The sequence below is a fragment of the Mirounga angustirostris genome, unplaced genomic scaffold (genome assembly GCF_029215605.1).
Source record: "Mirounga angustirostris isolate CCGP_5_RB_7025 unplaced genomic scaffold, mMirAng1.0.hap1 SCAF_10, whole genome shotgun sequence".
NCBI classification, from domain to species: Eukaryota; Metazoa; Chordata; class Mammalia; order Carnivora; family Phocidae; genus Mirounga; species Mirounga angustirostris.
The window spans coordinates 53458634-53474250 of record NW_026991718.1 but is presented as its reverse complement, the minus strand read 5'-3'; the positions used below and the strand labels follow the sequence as shown (position 1 = coordinate 53474250).

At 37.0% G+C, this 15617-nt stretch overlaps 1 long non-coding RNA gene across 1 annotated transcript in view; it reads right to left on the bottom strand.

Moving 5' to 3' along the window:
- LOC129046118 (uncharacterized) overlaps nucleotides 1–14573 on the bottom strand; it is a 95579-nt gene extending 81006 nt beyond the window's left edge. The window contains exon 1 of the long non-coding RNA XR_008506883.1: nucleotides 14417–14573. This is a non-coding gene — a long non-coding RNA (uncharacterized LOC129046118). The remainder of the gene's footprint in view (nucleotides 1–14416) is intronic.
- Between the last annotated feature and the right edge of the window lie 1044 nt (nucleotides 14574–15617).

Genomic DNA, 15617 nt, shown 5'->3' with positions numbered 1-15617 from the left:
CATGATCCTGGAGTCCCGGGATCGAGTCCCGCATCGGGCTCCCTGCTCAGCAGGGAGTCTGCTTCTCCCTCTCCCGCTCCCCCCTCTTGTGCTCGCTCTCTCTCTCAAATAAATAAATAAATAAAATCTTGAAAAAAAAAAAAAAAAAAGCTACCCAGTCCATTTGAGGAGATCTCACTTTCCAAAGTCTGGTGTTTTGTGGATTCATATACAACATAACTAGGAACTCTAAGCCTTATCAACCATCAAATACTTTGTCATCTTTTTTCTCACATTATTTTTTAATGCCCAGTAGTCTGAACCTCCACTAATACTCATAAAGGAAACTGAACTTGTTTCAATTGCATTAATTAACACAAGGTGAACTAATTTAAATTATAATACTATTCAGAAAAATTTAGTAATAGTCTATGATTAATTATAGCATCTTTCCTACCAAAAGACAGTCATCAGTTATTCTAAACTTAATAAAAAATAGTTTAAAGAAAATTTTCAGATTTCAAAAGTACCTCAGAAAATAATAATTATTTATCAATGTATATATTCATTTATTTGCTACTTAGCTCTAATTTAAAAGGCCAATCATAAACATTTGGGAAGGAGAAAGTGCAGAGATTTTTGTGATGCCAGATAAGGGTGATATTAGTAAAACCCAAAACAATACTTTACGCACACACACACACACACACACACACGTCTTTTTAAATTAATAAACATTTCAGACACTTTCATTCAGCATAAAATATGTTTCATTCTAACTAGAAACACCCATGTTTTTGAAATATTAGCTATTCAATAATTAATGAAAACTAAATAAGGAGGTTCTTAAAAAGTAGAACATCAGTAGATTATTTCTACAGTATCAACTCAAGAACTTAAAATATCACCTATGTCACTTCAGAGTAAAAAGCACATTCCAACAAAAATAAGCCTCAGAGGACAGTTCCTCTGCTTTTGCTTATTCCTAACACCAGATATATGGGTTACCTCATCCAAGAATCTATGGATAAATATTACCGGAAAGAGTCCTTTAAGCTAAAACTTAAAGAAGGCAAAATAGAACTTGTTGAGAGTGGCTAAAATTCACATTCTAGAATGAATGACAAACATTTTTCTATAGGTGACCTGGAGCAAAATGTACACAGCAAACATGGAATTCTGATATCTGGGTCCTCCTCCTTACACTGTGTTCAAGACCCCAAGTCTTCAGCCTGACCCTTTCTGGACCTTTTATCTCCTTATGATCTCATGATCTTGATACTTGTCCTATGTCATCAATGCACTGAAATTTTAGTGTATTTGTTTAAGGAATCTTATGAATGGATGATCATTTCAAAACTTCTTTTGGACTTTTTACTCAAGGTAGTACAGGGAGGTGATGCTTTGATTTACCACCCTGCTCCATAAAGAAAGCAATGATAAAGAAAAACATAAAAACAAAAGTAAAACTTGGGCTCAAAACCAAAAAAAATCTCTGTGGACCGGAAAAGAATATAAACGCTAAGCAGCGAACTGGGCTGAAGCTGCAGACTTACTGGGGTCAATGTCAAAAGTATGCAACAGAAAACCTGAAAAGATTCCCACTGGCCAAAGATGGAACAACTGGAACATCAAAAAGAATAATACTTACCAAAAAACCTGAAACACAGTAGAAGTAAAAGATCCAGAGTTGATAATGATACTTTTTAATAAATGAGTTGCCTCTTAAAAATGCTAGAGAATCGGGGCGCCTGGGTGGCTCAGTTGGTTGGGCAACTGCCTTCGGCTCAGGTCATGATCCTGGAGTCCTTGGATCGAGTCCCGCATCGGGCTCCCTGCTCGGCAGGGAGTCTGCTTCTCCCTCTGACCCTCCCCCTCTCATGCTCTCTCTCTCTCTCTCAAATAAATAAATAAACAAATAAACATAAAGAAACATTGTGTTTCAGGGCAAGTAGACATTTAAAAAAAAAAAAAATGCTAGAGAATCAACTCATTATTCTAAAGGTTGACAAACAAAGGAAAGGAATCAAGTACTTCTGCCTTTCTATACAAATTATACCTCAGGGTAACAATAGTTGATGAGAGAAAATCCTCTTTAGGAAAAGAGGAATTCCACCTAATAAATAAGAAATAATAAACTTAGAATATCACCATTTTGCAACCCCTAATGAAATAATGTATGTGGGCAGTTAACACCAATGGCTGCTAAAACCAGAAGGTGAACAACTGATCAATCTTAATGTCATGAAAATAGAAACAGATGTCATGTGTCTTCTGTTGGGTGCCACAGGACAGATACACGACCACCTATGAAGTGTTCCTGCAAAAATAAAGTCGAAGCCCAGCCCAGTCTCATCAAGCTTCATCTAGATCAATTACTATTTTACAGAGGAACAGATTAAACCACATCATGGAGGAAAAGAGAAACTGTTTATCAGTTTCTTGAAAAATTATGAGAAAACAAGAGATTTGAAAACTTTCTGTATATTTGATGATTTTGAGAAGTAGCATCAGTTTTTTTTAGATATGATAACTACATGATAGTTATGCTTTAAAAAAATTTCTGCCAAATATTTACAGATGACATGATACACTCTCTAATTTTACTTCAAATAATCCACTGCAGAAGGGAGAGGGGATAATAGAGGAAATGAAGTAGACCAGATGCTGAGAACTGCAGAAGTTATTTCACTAGCTGATAGAATGGAGAAGGAAAGGGGAGACTGCTTGGACATGAGTGGAATTTCAATGGATCTACACATCTTTGGTAGTCAGTGTGGTTCAGTGACCAGCAGCATCAGCATCACCTACCAGCTTGTTAGAAATGCTGAATCTCAGCCACATGCTAGACCCCCTCAATCAGAAACCTCATTAAACAAGGTCCCTTGATAATTTGTGTGCATAGTAAAGTTTGAGAAGTACTTTTGTAGATCACTTTGAAGAGAATTATTAACTTCCAAACCATGAACTGCTATACTACTCCATTTATTTAAGTCTACCCTAATGGCTCTCAATAATTTTTTATAGTTTTCTGAAGAGAGGCTGTATTATGCAGCAGGGGCTGCCATAATGAAATACCACAGACTGGGTACCTTCACAACAGAAATTTGTATTTTCACAGTTCTGAAGGTTAGAAGTCCAAGATCAAGGTGTAGCCAACTCGGTTCCTGGTGAGAATCTCTCCCTGGCTTGCAGACAACCACTTTGTCCTCACATAGCCTCTCCTCTGACAAAGAACAGAGAGAGCAAGTAGCAAGAGAGCTCCCTTGTGTCTTTTCTTATAAGGACACTAATCCTATTGGGTCAGGGCTCCACCCATATGACTTCATTTAACCTTAATTACTTCCTTAGAGGCCCATCTCCAAATATAGCCACGGGATGGGGAGTGCTAGGATTTCACCATGAGTTTGGCAGGGGAGGGGGTGGGTGGACACAAACCTTCAGTCCACAACAGGACTTGCAGTGAGTTCTCTGCATTTATTCCTAGATAAATGGTATTTTTAAGTGATTTATGAAATATAGTTAGCTGTAGATTCTTCAAAATTTACTATGTGCATAATCCTACCATCTTCAAATAAAGGTAGTTTTTCTTTTCAGTCCTGATAACTTTTACTTTTTTCTTACATTTTTCCCAAACTCAAAAGGAAAGTATAATGTTTGCAGCAGACTTTTAATAATTACTCTTTCAGACTGAGGATGTTCCCATCTATCCCTAGTTTACCCACAGATTTTATCATGAATGGATGCTGAATTTCATCAAATGCTTATTCTACATCTACTGAGAGGACCCATGGTAATGTCCCCTTTTCCATTCCTGGCATTGGTTATCTGTACCTTACCTATGTTTTCTTTGGTCTTTATTGCTAAAGATTTTATGAATTTATTTCATTGATTTTCTCTATTATACATCTGTTTCCTATTTCAAAGATTTCTACTCTTTATTATCTCTTTTTTTCTTCTTCTTCTCTGGGTATAATTTGCTCTTTTTTTCCAGCTTCTTGGGGTAACAGCTTAGATTACTGGCTCAGACTTTCTTTTTTTAATATAAACACATGAGATTACAAGTTTCCTTCTATGTATTAAGTTAGCTGCATTCCATACATTATATCATATCTTCATTCAGTTCGGAATATATTCTGATTTTCACTATGATTTCTTCCTTGGCTCATGGATTATTTAGAAGTGTAATTCTTAATTTTCAAATATATGGGAAATTTCTACTAATCTTTCTCTAGTTAATTATCTAGTTACCTTTCAAGTTTATGTTGTGATCAGAGAATGGATTCTGTTTAATTTCAAGTATTTGAAATATGCATTATGGTCTATAATCAATTTTAAAAAAAATGTTCCATGTGCATTTGAGAAGAAAGCTATGGATATTCAGTACAGTATTCTATATGTCAATTAGGTCAAGTTTATTAATTACGTTACTCAAAATTTCTACTTGTTTTTCTGCTTATTCTGTCAATTACTGACAAAGGTATGTTAACATCAGTAACTAAGAGTGTCAGTTTCTCTATTACTTTTAATCTGTCGATTTTTGCTCTATATATTTGATACTATGTTATCACATACAAAATGAGAATTGTTACATCCTTCTGGTACATCAAACACTTTATCATTCTTTTACTTTTAACTCTTCTATATCCTTTTGCTTTAGATGTATCTCTTGATATTTTTATACAATTGATAATTTTAGTCCATTTATATTTGATGTAACGACCAATTCTTTTACATTAAGTCTACTATCTTACTAAGTTCTCTTTCCTTGTCCTGCCTGTTCTGTGGTTCTTTTTTTCTTCTTCCCTACCTTTCAGATTTGATTTTTTAAAATATTTTTTATTATTCCAACTCCTTGCCCATTAGTTCAGAAGTTATATACTCTTTTAGTGTGACTCTAGATAGCAACCTGCATCCTTTGACTTACCAAAATCTAATACTAATTGCTGCTTTTACCCTCTGTTGGACAAAATACCTTAGAATACTTTAATTCCATATATCTTCCCTTAACAACTTATATGCCATTTTGTCATGTATTTTATATGGTTTGTTTTATTTATTTATTTATAACCCCACAAGACATTTTTATTATTGTTTTATACACTTAATATTCTAAAATATATTATAATATAACTAATACAATAATCTAAAAATATTAATATTCTAAAATATAATAAATAATTAATATTTATTTTACCAATATACTTTCTTTTGGGAGGAACAGTCTTCATTCTTCCCAAATTTCCATCTGAATTAATTTTTTTCTGCCTAAAAGAAACCCTTTAGAATTTCTTTTTGCATGAATCAGCTGACAAATTCTCTAAATTTAGTCCTTGCCTAAAATCTCTTTATTTTTATTCTTGGGTGATCTTTTCAAAAGGCTTAGAATTCTAGGTCAGTAATTGTCTTTTTTCCAGCACTTTAAAATATATTCTATTGTCTTCTAGTTTCCATTATTTCTGTCAGCTATCAGTTTAATTGTTGCTTCTTTGAAGGCAATGTATCTTTTTAAAATCTGGCTTTTTTTTTTTTTTTAAGATTTTATTTATTTATTTGACAGAGAGAGACACAGTGAGAGAGGGAACACAGCAGGGGGAGTGGGAGAGGGAGAAGAAGGCTTCCTGCCAAGCAGGGAGCCCGATGCGGGGCTCGATCCCAGGACCCTGGGATCATGACTTGAGTCAAAGGCAGACACTTAACGACTGAGCCACCCAGGCACCCCTGGCTTTCTTTTTTTTTTTTTTTTAATGTTTGGTTTCAGTGATATGACCATAATGTGCCTTTCTTTATATTATCTTGTTTCAGATTTGTAGGCAATCTTTGTGGGTTGATGCATTCCATCAGCTATGGAAAATTCTTATATTTAGTTTATTCAGATTTGCTTCTATTCCATCCTCTTTCTTCTCTCCTTATGGAACTATAATTACTTGTAAGTTGGAGCTTTTCACTTCATCTTCCATGTCTTCTATCCTCTATTCTGATTTTCCATTCTTTTTGTTTCTATGAATTTCACTCTAGAGATTGTCTTTAACCCATCAGGCAGCTCACTAATTTTCTCATCAGCTGTGTCAATCTGCTGTCACACTCAACTACTGAGATCTTCCAAATTCATCATTAATTTTCTGTTCCAGATTTTCTATTTGGTCTTTTTTCGTATAGTTTCCACACTTGCCAAATTTCTCCATCTTGTCCTTTACCACCTTCACCAAAGTACATATGTTTATTTTGAATTCTATATCTGAAAATTCTAACATCTGGCGCCCTTGTGAGTCTATTTCCATAGTGTTGTTTCTGTTGGCTTTCATTCATGTCTCCTGTCTGTATATTTTTTATTATGCCCTAAATATTGTTTTTGCAAAATTCCTTTTAGAAGTAATTTGAGGCACTGGATAATGATATTGCTTCTCCAGGAGGGATTTATATTTTCTTCACTGGATGCCTAGGAATACTAGAACCTTGGATCAACTTCCCATTTACCTTTTTCTGTTCCTAGAGTGCAACCCTTTATAGTCCCAAATCAATGGAGGACAAGGAGGCACTAGAACTCTTTCTCAACCCTGATGGGCCTTGGACACCAATCACTGCTACATTAGCTTCACAGGGCATCAAAACTACTGCCTGACCACATGACCTCTCAGCCTCCTATCTCCAGGAAATGGGAGAAAAGTAGACTCAGCTCCAAGACCACCCTCTGAGTCTTGCCTTCTCTCTAGATTCTGGCACTGGAATTCTTTGCTATTTTGTTCACTTTCTGGGATCTTAACACAGTTTTTGTCTGTTTGTTTGCTGGTTTGGGTCCAGCTTTTCAAGTTGGACTCAGCAGGAAGGTCAGTCCAAATGACTCTGTCCACCATTACTAAAACAGAAGACACTTAAACATAATTTCCTCTTCTTTTTAATCTTAAATAAGAGGAGCTAGGAAAACAAGAAGCTTTCTAATTTCTCCTATTCCCAAGTGGTTCCTCAATTTATAATTATTTAATCTAAAACAACTACCTACTCACTTGACCAAAATAATGTCGTTTAAAAGTACTAATTTTTTTTTTAAAGATTTTATTTATTTATTTGACAGAGAGAGACATAGCGAGAGAGGGAACACAAGCAGGGGGAGTGGGAGAGGGAGAAGCAGGCTTCCCGCTGAGCAGGGAGCCCGATGTGGGGCTCGATCCCAGAACCCTGGGATCATGACCTGAGCCGAAGGCAGACGCTTAATGACTGAGCCACCAAGGCGCCCCTAAAAGTACTAATTTAAACAAATGGTTGTATCAGAATATTAATGTGACTTCCACTTTCTTCAAAATCTTAATAAAACTGTGCTTCATAGCCACAAAGTTTATCATAGTTGATATAACCATAGGAATAACTAGATATACACCCCATAGGAAAAACAAACTTGGAGTTGTCCATTGAGATTATAGTTTTAATAAAATAGGTTAAAAATATTCCAAAGCTTGCTGTAACTTTTGTAAACTTTTCAAAATGATTACATAAGTTATTAGCCCAAGCACTAATTAAAAATTGCCATTTCTGCCCCATGATGTTTGCCCATTTCACTGTACTCAAATTTTAACCATTTAAGAAAATCCAAATCAAAAACATATTTTATAACCAAAAAACACTAATTTTTTAAAACCTCTTCAAATTAGCATTTGCGACTGAGAAACTGCTTTTCAACCTTCCAAATTCACCCACATTTAACAAATATTTGTTGAGTACCAACTATATATCAAATATATAAGTATATTGCTACATTCTTTTTTAAAGTATGTCAGACTCTTGCTCATGTACTTTACTGATTTATGTGTCATATTAAACATTAGTGTCTATAATATAATCAGTGAAAAGAATATTTCCCAGTTCTCTGTGTAATGTGTCTAAGACAGCCTTGAAATTTAATCCAATGTCTGCATTATCTTCCTCATAAAAAGGGACAAATGCAATTGGTAGTAAATGACATCAACATTCTTTTCTACTTACCCAGCAAAAATTATCACCTGTGGTGGGAATTTTTCTAAAGCAAGTCTATAGCTAACTGGAACTTCAAATCTCTACAGCAGGGTTGATTTCAGAAGTAGATAAGGATTGTAAAAGTAGCTAATAAGATCTCTGGCTTGCCAGAATCATAGATGCAACCCCCTTTTATAAATAAGGAAACTGAAGTTAAGCAAGAATAAAAGAAATGTTTAAGGTCCCAGCTAGCCAGAGCCAACTCAAGTCCAGAATCTCTATCTCCCAGGTCCACATAATGAAATAGAGAGACTAGATTCTACAACAGTTATCTTGTGAATGTGTCTTTGTTTGTGTGTATGTACAAATGATTTAATATCATTATTTGAATGTTTTGAGTAAGGTTTATTTTCCTCTTTTTTTTTTTTTTTGATCATTTCAGAATAGAAAAACCACCAATTTGTTAAAACCTGTGGCAATTACTAAGTGGGTTCAGGTTCAAGTTGGGTAAAATATTTATTTTATTTTGTGTCAATATCTAAGAACTTTAGCAGTATCTAAGATGGCTCAGATGAATCTTTTTTTTTTTTTTGAAGGAAAGTAACTTTTTTTTTTTTATGTTTAAATTAGCCACTGTATAGTACATCATAGTTTTTGATGTAGAGTTCAATGATTCATTAGTTGCATATAACACCTGATGCTCATCACCACACATGCCCTCCTTAGTACCCATCACCCTGTTATCCCATCCCCCCACACCCCTCCCCTCTGAAACCCTCAGATATTTTCCCGGACTCAGATGACTCTTATGTTCATTTTTAAGCTCCTTTTAACGGCATAGTGAATGGATAGGCTGGAAGGAATCACTCCATCCCTCACAGTGGCACAGCCAAATCAGAACTGTCCCAGGAAGGACCATGGTTAACTGACAAGATGTGCTGACTTTGAGCACATCTTATTTTTGTCGGTCTTCAAATTATAGGTTTGCCTAGAAAAGTGAGATAATAAAAGCAGGAACAAAGTAATGGATGTTGAAGACTGTCCTCTTGTTTAAGACTTTTTCAAAATTATTGCTTTTCACTACAGTCTCTGGATCAGTGCTTCTCAACCTTGCATGGTCATGATACATCCTAAGGAGCTTCAAACAATACTAATGCCTGGACCCCATGCCCAGAAAGCCTGATTTGTTCTATGATGGGGCCTGAGTCTAGGGTGGGGAATTTTTTTTTTTTTTAAAGCTGCAAGAATGATCCCCATGAGGAGCCAGAGCTGAGGGTCACTGCTCCAGACATTGCTCTGAAGTCAAGAGGAACAATTTTCATTTGTAACAAATACAGAGAAAATCTATTCCTTGTGGTTTGGCCTTCTTTCTCCAAATGAATTAAAGAAGGACCGACACTCATATAATATAATGCCCTTTCCTTTGTTAGAAATTTTTCATTGCCTGACTCTAAGGATTGGCCCATATTCTCAAACAACCTAGCAAAACCTTATGTCTCCAGAGTACATAAGACTCCAGGGTCAGGTTTCAAGCAAAGAACCTTGCAAGCACAAAGTCTGAGAGCACTAACTTCCCCAAATGACCTCTTCAACTATTCACTTAGAAACCTTACTTGGTACAAAGAAAATAAAGAACAGACTAGAAGAGAAACTTCCTATCAAATCTGTCCAGTTTTGTTGGAAAACATCATAATTTTAGTACTACCCGTGTAACATTTTAAATAGCATTTTCTTCCAAAAACCTGAATCCTTTTCATTTAAATTTGTATAGTTGATGAGAAAAAAATGGGCATGCTGTGCCCACTTTATACATGGAGACTTATATGCATAATTTTAGTGATTTATTCAAAGTCAATTGTCACTGACAGAATCAAACAATTGAAGCTGTGTTACAATAGTCTTTTTGATGTTCTATAATTCATACCAAAAAATATTCTATTGAGATATTTACCTCAAGGTATATTTTAAGAATCACTGATTTATTTATTTATTTATTTATTTATTTATTTATTTTTTAATTTGAGAGAGAGAATGAGAGAGAGAGAGCAGGAGAGGGGGGAGGGTCAGAGGGAGAAGCAGACTCCCCGCCGAGCAGGGAGCCCGATGCGGGACTCGATCCTGGGACTCCAGGATCAATGACCTGAGCCGAAGGCAGTCGCTTAACCAACTGAGCCACCCAGGCGCCAAAGAATCACTGATTTAATACTGCCATACCAAATTCCACAAAATGTAAAATAGCCATACAAATAATAAGTCTGAAATAAAACAAATCCTGAAACCTGAAAGATAGGTCTCTATAGTCTGTAAACAAAACTACAAATTATATTTAGCTTTAGCCTTTACATTTATCATCTTACTTTCAAAACAAACTGTTTCATTATATTCATAATTGCCCTTAATATAGTGACAGCCAATACAAATAAATGAAAATCATGTGACTAAATGATAACCATAAGAAGAAACTTACGGGGGATTATTACTAAGGAAGTGTATAGAACTTTCTTTTCCAGAAATTTCCCAAGAGGATTTACAACCCTCCTGCCCTCCAATACTGTAAACTACTAGAAATAGCAAATGACTCTCTCATCATAGTGACTCTACATAGTTTCTAAAGAAGAAACTAATACATTTCACACAGATCTATCTTGCATTGGGACAATACAAATGTTTTCCCTCCCCCACTCCTACTCCCCCCCCCACCCCCAAAAAAAACTGCTCCAAGGGGAGGAAATAGTGAAAATAATTATTTCTCTGTCCTTGTTCTGGGTTCACAGCAGACACTGATGGCCAGAGTCCAAGCCCAGGAGAGTTATCACCTATAGTTTCAGATTTGGGTTTCAGCACCTATAAATACTGCTGGAACATCTCATTTGAGAAGTGTTAAAGAAAAGTGAACATTGAGACTCTGGTGGCCATATACTCATTACAGGGAACAAAATTTCCTATTTTTCCTAAACTTCATTTCCACTAAGGGTCAAATAACATAAGGTTCACTGATCTATATCATAAATACATCAAAAGGCAATGGTAATGTTGCCAACAAGAAATAAAATCAAGAAGGGTTCAGGCTCCAAGCACAACTGGAAGGTCCGAAGCTCAAAGGGAAGAAACATAAACACTGTTCTTCCATAACCCTCTGGGAATCAGCCCTGGAAGGATCCCCTGTCTTGCTCAATACTCAGCTCTCTGGACAAAAGCAAACTTTTCATTCTGCACTTAATATTTTGTATAACTCATTCAGAAGCTTTCAGATAAACTAAATATATTTTTGTCTAAAATTTAAAAGACAAGAATCTTTTAAAGCATTATGTTTTAAAACGTTTGGGAGAAAGGAGAAACTGTATTTTCACCTAAACAGATTTCAAATAAACAGATTTCAAATATTTGTATAAAAAATAAAAATAAAACAAGTGTTTGTTACCTTGTCACTGCCTCATGACCATTTCACATTTTTAGCTGGAGCTGTCTATCATATGTAAGGTATACTCAGCTTGGAACTAAGACATTTGTAACTTTATAGGAATGGACAAAATCTTCAAAGAGACTCCCATTACTGAAAAATCTGCTTGCTAAGCGATTTTTAAAAAGAAAAGGTAAAACAAACTCTTGTCTATGAACAAGAACTCCAAATTCAGTTAGTTTTTTTCCAAGAATGTTCTTTAAAACAGACTGTCAAGAAAATGACTTCCTTCCATTGTTGTTTGACATTTGAAATCTCTGTTCACAAGTTTCTTACTAAACAAGTTTTTCTTAGTATCTGGCTTGGGTTTTTCTCTTCACCTTTATGAACAGAAAAGTAATTGCATAGGAATCTTGAAAGATATGTTCATGACTAAAAGAAACTGAAAGGAGAATTTTACAATACGGCTTTGGTAACAATAAAGCACATATTTAATTTTTTACCCATAGTAACATACATTTAGTGATGAGATGTGTTGGTGTCTAGTCTGTTTTAGTTACATGTCAAGCTTTAATCACTATATTTTTCTGCCCATCACCCATGAAATTCAAATAGCTTTCACTTCATTTTTGTGTACACAAAAAGCACAATAGAAAATCTTTTGTGTTCTTTTGCTGCCACCCAGTGGCTCTGATCAGTAAATGCAATGATGACAACTAATGCGGAGGAGACATAAAGCACATCTTTAAGAAAATCCAAAACATGAAAGTCCAAATTATTAAAAGCGACAAATTTTGAAGAGGGTAGTTACATAATAAAGCGTTCCATTATGCTGCATAAATACTGAGGGGAAACCTCACCTAGTTTGTAAATTCAAGCAAGAGTGGGGGTATTTAGCGTCGGGCTGGTTGGGCATCAGCCTATAGTAGGCACTCAATAAACACCTGTTTATCTCAACCAACTGCATCTTTATTTTTTTAAACCAATTACACTAAACTGTTTCATTAAAATTCTTATAATCAAGTGATAAAATAAAAAACGATGCAAAAACTATTTGCAGCTGAATGTAAATTGATAATAGGCTGAAAGAAAATACTTTAAATGTTAGTCAATTATTTCTTGGTCAGGGAGGGGGGAGATTTCTCTTTAATATCTATAAAGAGCATGTTTTACATGGCCAGGAGGGGGGATCAATAAATTAATTTAAGGAAAGAATTATTTTTGAGGACTATGCCAGGTATATCAGTAGTGGGCTTCTTGAATAGTTTTACAATGGTCTGAGCTATAGGACAAATGATCAGACCTGGTTGAAAATTCAAGGTGATTGGGGCACCTGGCTGGCTCAGTCAGAAGGACACACAACTTGATCTCCAAATCTCAAGTATAGCGCTTACATTAAAAAAAAAAAAAATTCAGAATGATTTTCCCATCACTGCCACTATCCACACAGCACACGTCAAAAATGTGTTAGCTCCAAATCATGCTTAAAAGTTGGTTTCCAAATTTAACGAAAATTCAGAGCAGGGGGCGCCTGGGTGGCTCAGTCGTTAAGCGTCTGCCTTCAGCTCAGGTCATGATCCCAGGGTCCTGGGATCGAGCCCCGCACTGGGCTCCCTGCTCCGCGGGAAGCCTGCTTCTCCCTCTCCCACTCCCCCTGCTTGTGTTCCCCTCTCTTGCTGTGTCTCTCTCTGTCAAATAAATAAATAAAATCTTTAAAAAAAAAAAAAAAAGAAAGAAAGAAAGAAAAAAGAAAATTCAGAGCAAATCTGGCCAATCAGCAAACAGCATCCATGACTGAGCCAGGTTGTCTCCCCCAAGCCTCCTCTGCATGAGGTTCCTCAACCGGTAACAAAGCTGAGGGCGAACACAGCGGTGAAGGTGCAGTCCCCCAGTGGACTCACTTCCTAGCCTCACTACTACAAGAGTGGCCCCTTATCACTAGGGGGATACATGCCAGACCGCCAATGGATGCCCAATCCTCGGACAGTAAGGCCGGCTACGCATAAACTCTGTAAAGTTCTGTGTACAAATTAGGGTAAGAGATTAACAACACTAGTAATAAAACAGAACACTTATTAACAATGCACTGTAATAAAAGTTGCACGAATGTGGTCTCTCTCTCACAAAACATATTGTACTGGGGCGCCCGGGTGGCTCAGTCGGTTAAGCGACTGCCTTCGGCTCAGGTCATGATCCTGGAGTCCCGGGATCGAGTCCCGCATCGGGCTCCCCGCTCAGCGAGGAGCCTGCTTCTCCCTCTGACCCTCCCCCCTCTCATGCTCTCTCTCTCTATCTCATTCTCTCTCTCAAATAAATAAATAAAATCTTAAAAAAAAATGGATCTTCATTATAATTTCCATGTGGATGTATTTAATTATAAGCCACAGATTTTTTTTCAAATTTATTGTTCGTTTTCTGTTTTTAAAAACATTGAGTATCAATTAGGACCAACCACATCATTTGCAGAACCCAGTGCAAAATGAAAAGGAGCGCCCTGGGGCGCCTGGGTGGCTCAGTTGGTTAAGCGACTGCCTTCGGCTCGGGTCATGATCCCGGAGTCCCTGGATCGAGTCCCGCATCGGGCTCCCTGCTCGGCGGGGAGTCTGCTTCTCCCTCTGACCCTCCTCCCTCTCATGCTCTCTGTCTCTCATTCTCTCTGTCTCAAATAAATGAATAAAATCTTTAAAAAATAAAATAAAACAGAAAATACTCTTAAAAAAAAATCAACTGAGCCACCCAGGCGCCCACTTCCAGCTACTTTTTAAATTCAATAGCAATTGATGTTTTTATGATTGCATTGATTGATTGCCTTTTTATGATTTAATATGAAAAGGAAAATATTGTTTTGCTTCTTTAAAAACAAAGTTGCTGTTTAGACACCTGGGTGGCTCAGTCGGTTAAGCGTCTGCCTCCAGCTCAGGTCATGACGCCAGAGTCCCGGGATCGAGTCCCGCAACGGGCTCCCTGCTCAGCAGGGAGCCTGCTTCTCCCTCTGACCCTCCCCCCTCTCATGTGCTCTCTCTCATTCTCTCGCTCTCAAATAAATAAATAAATAAATCTTTAAAAAACATATATATATATTGTACTTACCCCCCTCCGAACGCCAGAGAATAAAACGCCTACGTGAGATGAAGTGACGTGAAGGGCGACGCCTTCAGACGCAGCGCGCAGCGTGAGGCTACTACTGACCTTCTGACGATTGGCCGGGAGGTTCCGCGGCTTCCCCGCCGCCTTGCCCGCCGAAGCTGAATCTGCGAAAGCGAAACTGCAGATAAGCGAGGACTACTGCAACTGCGTAACCTGGGACGAGACCTAACCTCTCGGAGCCTCAGTAACCTTGTGAACAAAAAAGTGAGACCCACCCCAGTTGCTTGTATGGATCCCAAATGCGGTAACACGAGGCTGGATCATCCGTGGCAAGGGCTTGGGTGTTAATTGCCTAAATGCACGGACTTTCACACGTGGACCGTGCATGACAATATGCATGCACACACAGAAAAATTACTAATCAGAAAGGAATCATTAGAAAACCCTTTTTTCATTTGTAGTCATTTCCTTAAATTGAATAATCTATGCTTTAATTACAGATACTAGTACAAAAGATAGTAAACACAGCCTGAGTTCCAGCCGTGAAAATGACAATCTAGTATTCATTTTATCTTGATAAAAGCAATAAAATTTAAAACAACTGGTAAAGATAGCATTAAAAACAAAGACCTAATAAATTCAATTGTACTTCCCAACTCACATATTAACAAGCATTTGTAACTTACCTCTGATTTAAAATATATATATTTAAAGAGGATTCCAATACTTTGTCTTGTAAAAAATTGAATATAGTGAAAATGTTCTCCAATGAGTCAGGAAATTTAAGGAATTTTAAGATGCATTTTAAATTAAAGCTCAGATCTCATCCTGAATGAAATATTCTACTTGCTAGTTTTTCGGGATGCAGATCCTAGCTCTATTCCAATTTTATCATTTTTTTTTTAAAGATTTTATTTATTTATTTGAGAGAGAGAGAATGAGAGACAGAGAGCATGAGAGGCAGGAGGGTCAGAGGGAGAAGCAGACTCCCCGCCGAGCAGGGAGCCCGATGCGGGACTCGATCCCGGGACTCCAGGATCGTGACCTGAGCCGAAGGCAGTCGCCCAACCAACTGAGCCACCCAGGCGCCCCAATTCCAATTTTATCATTAAGAAATTTAAGATTTTCAGGGCAGCTGGGTGACTCAGTCGGTTAAGCAGCCACCTTCAGCTCAGGTCATGAGCCCCGCATCGGGTTCCCTGCT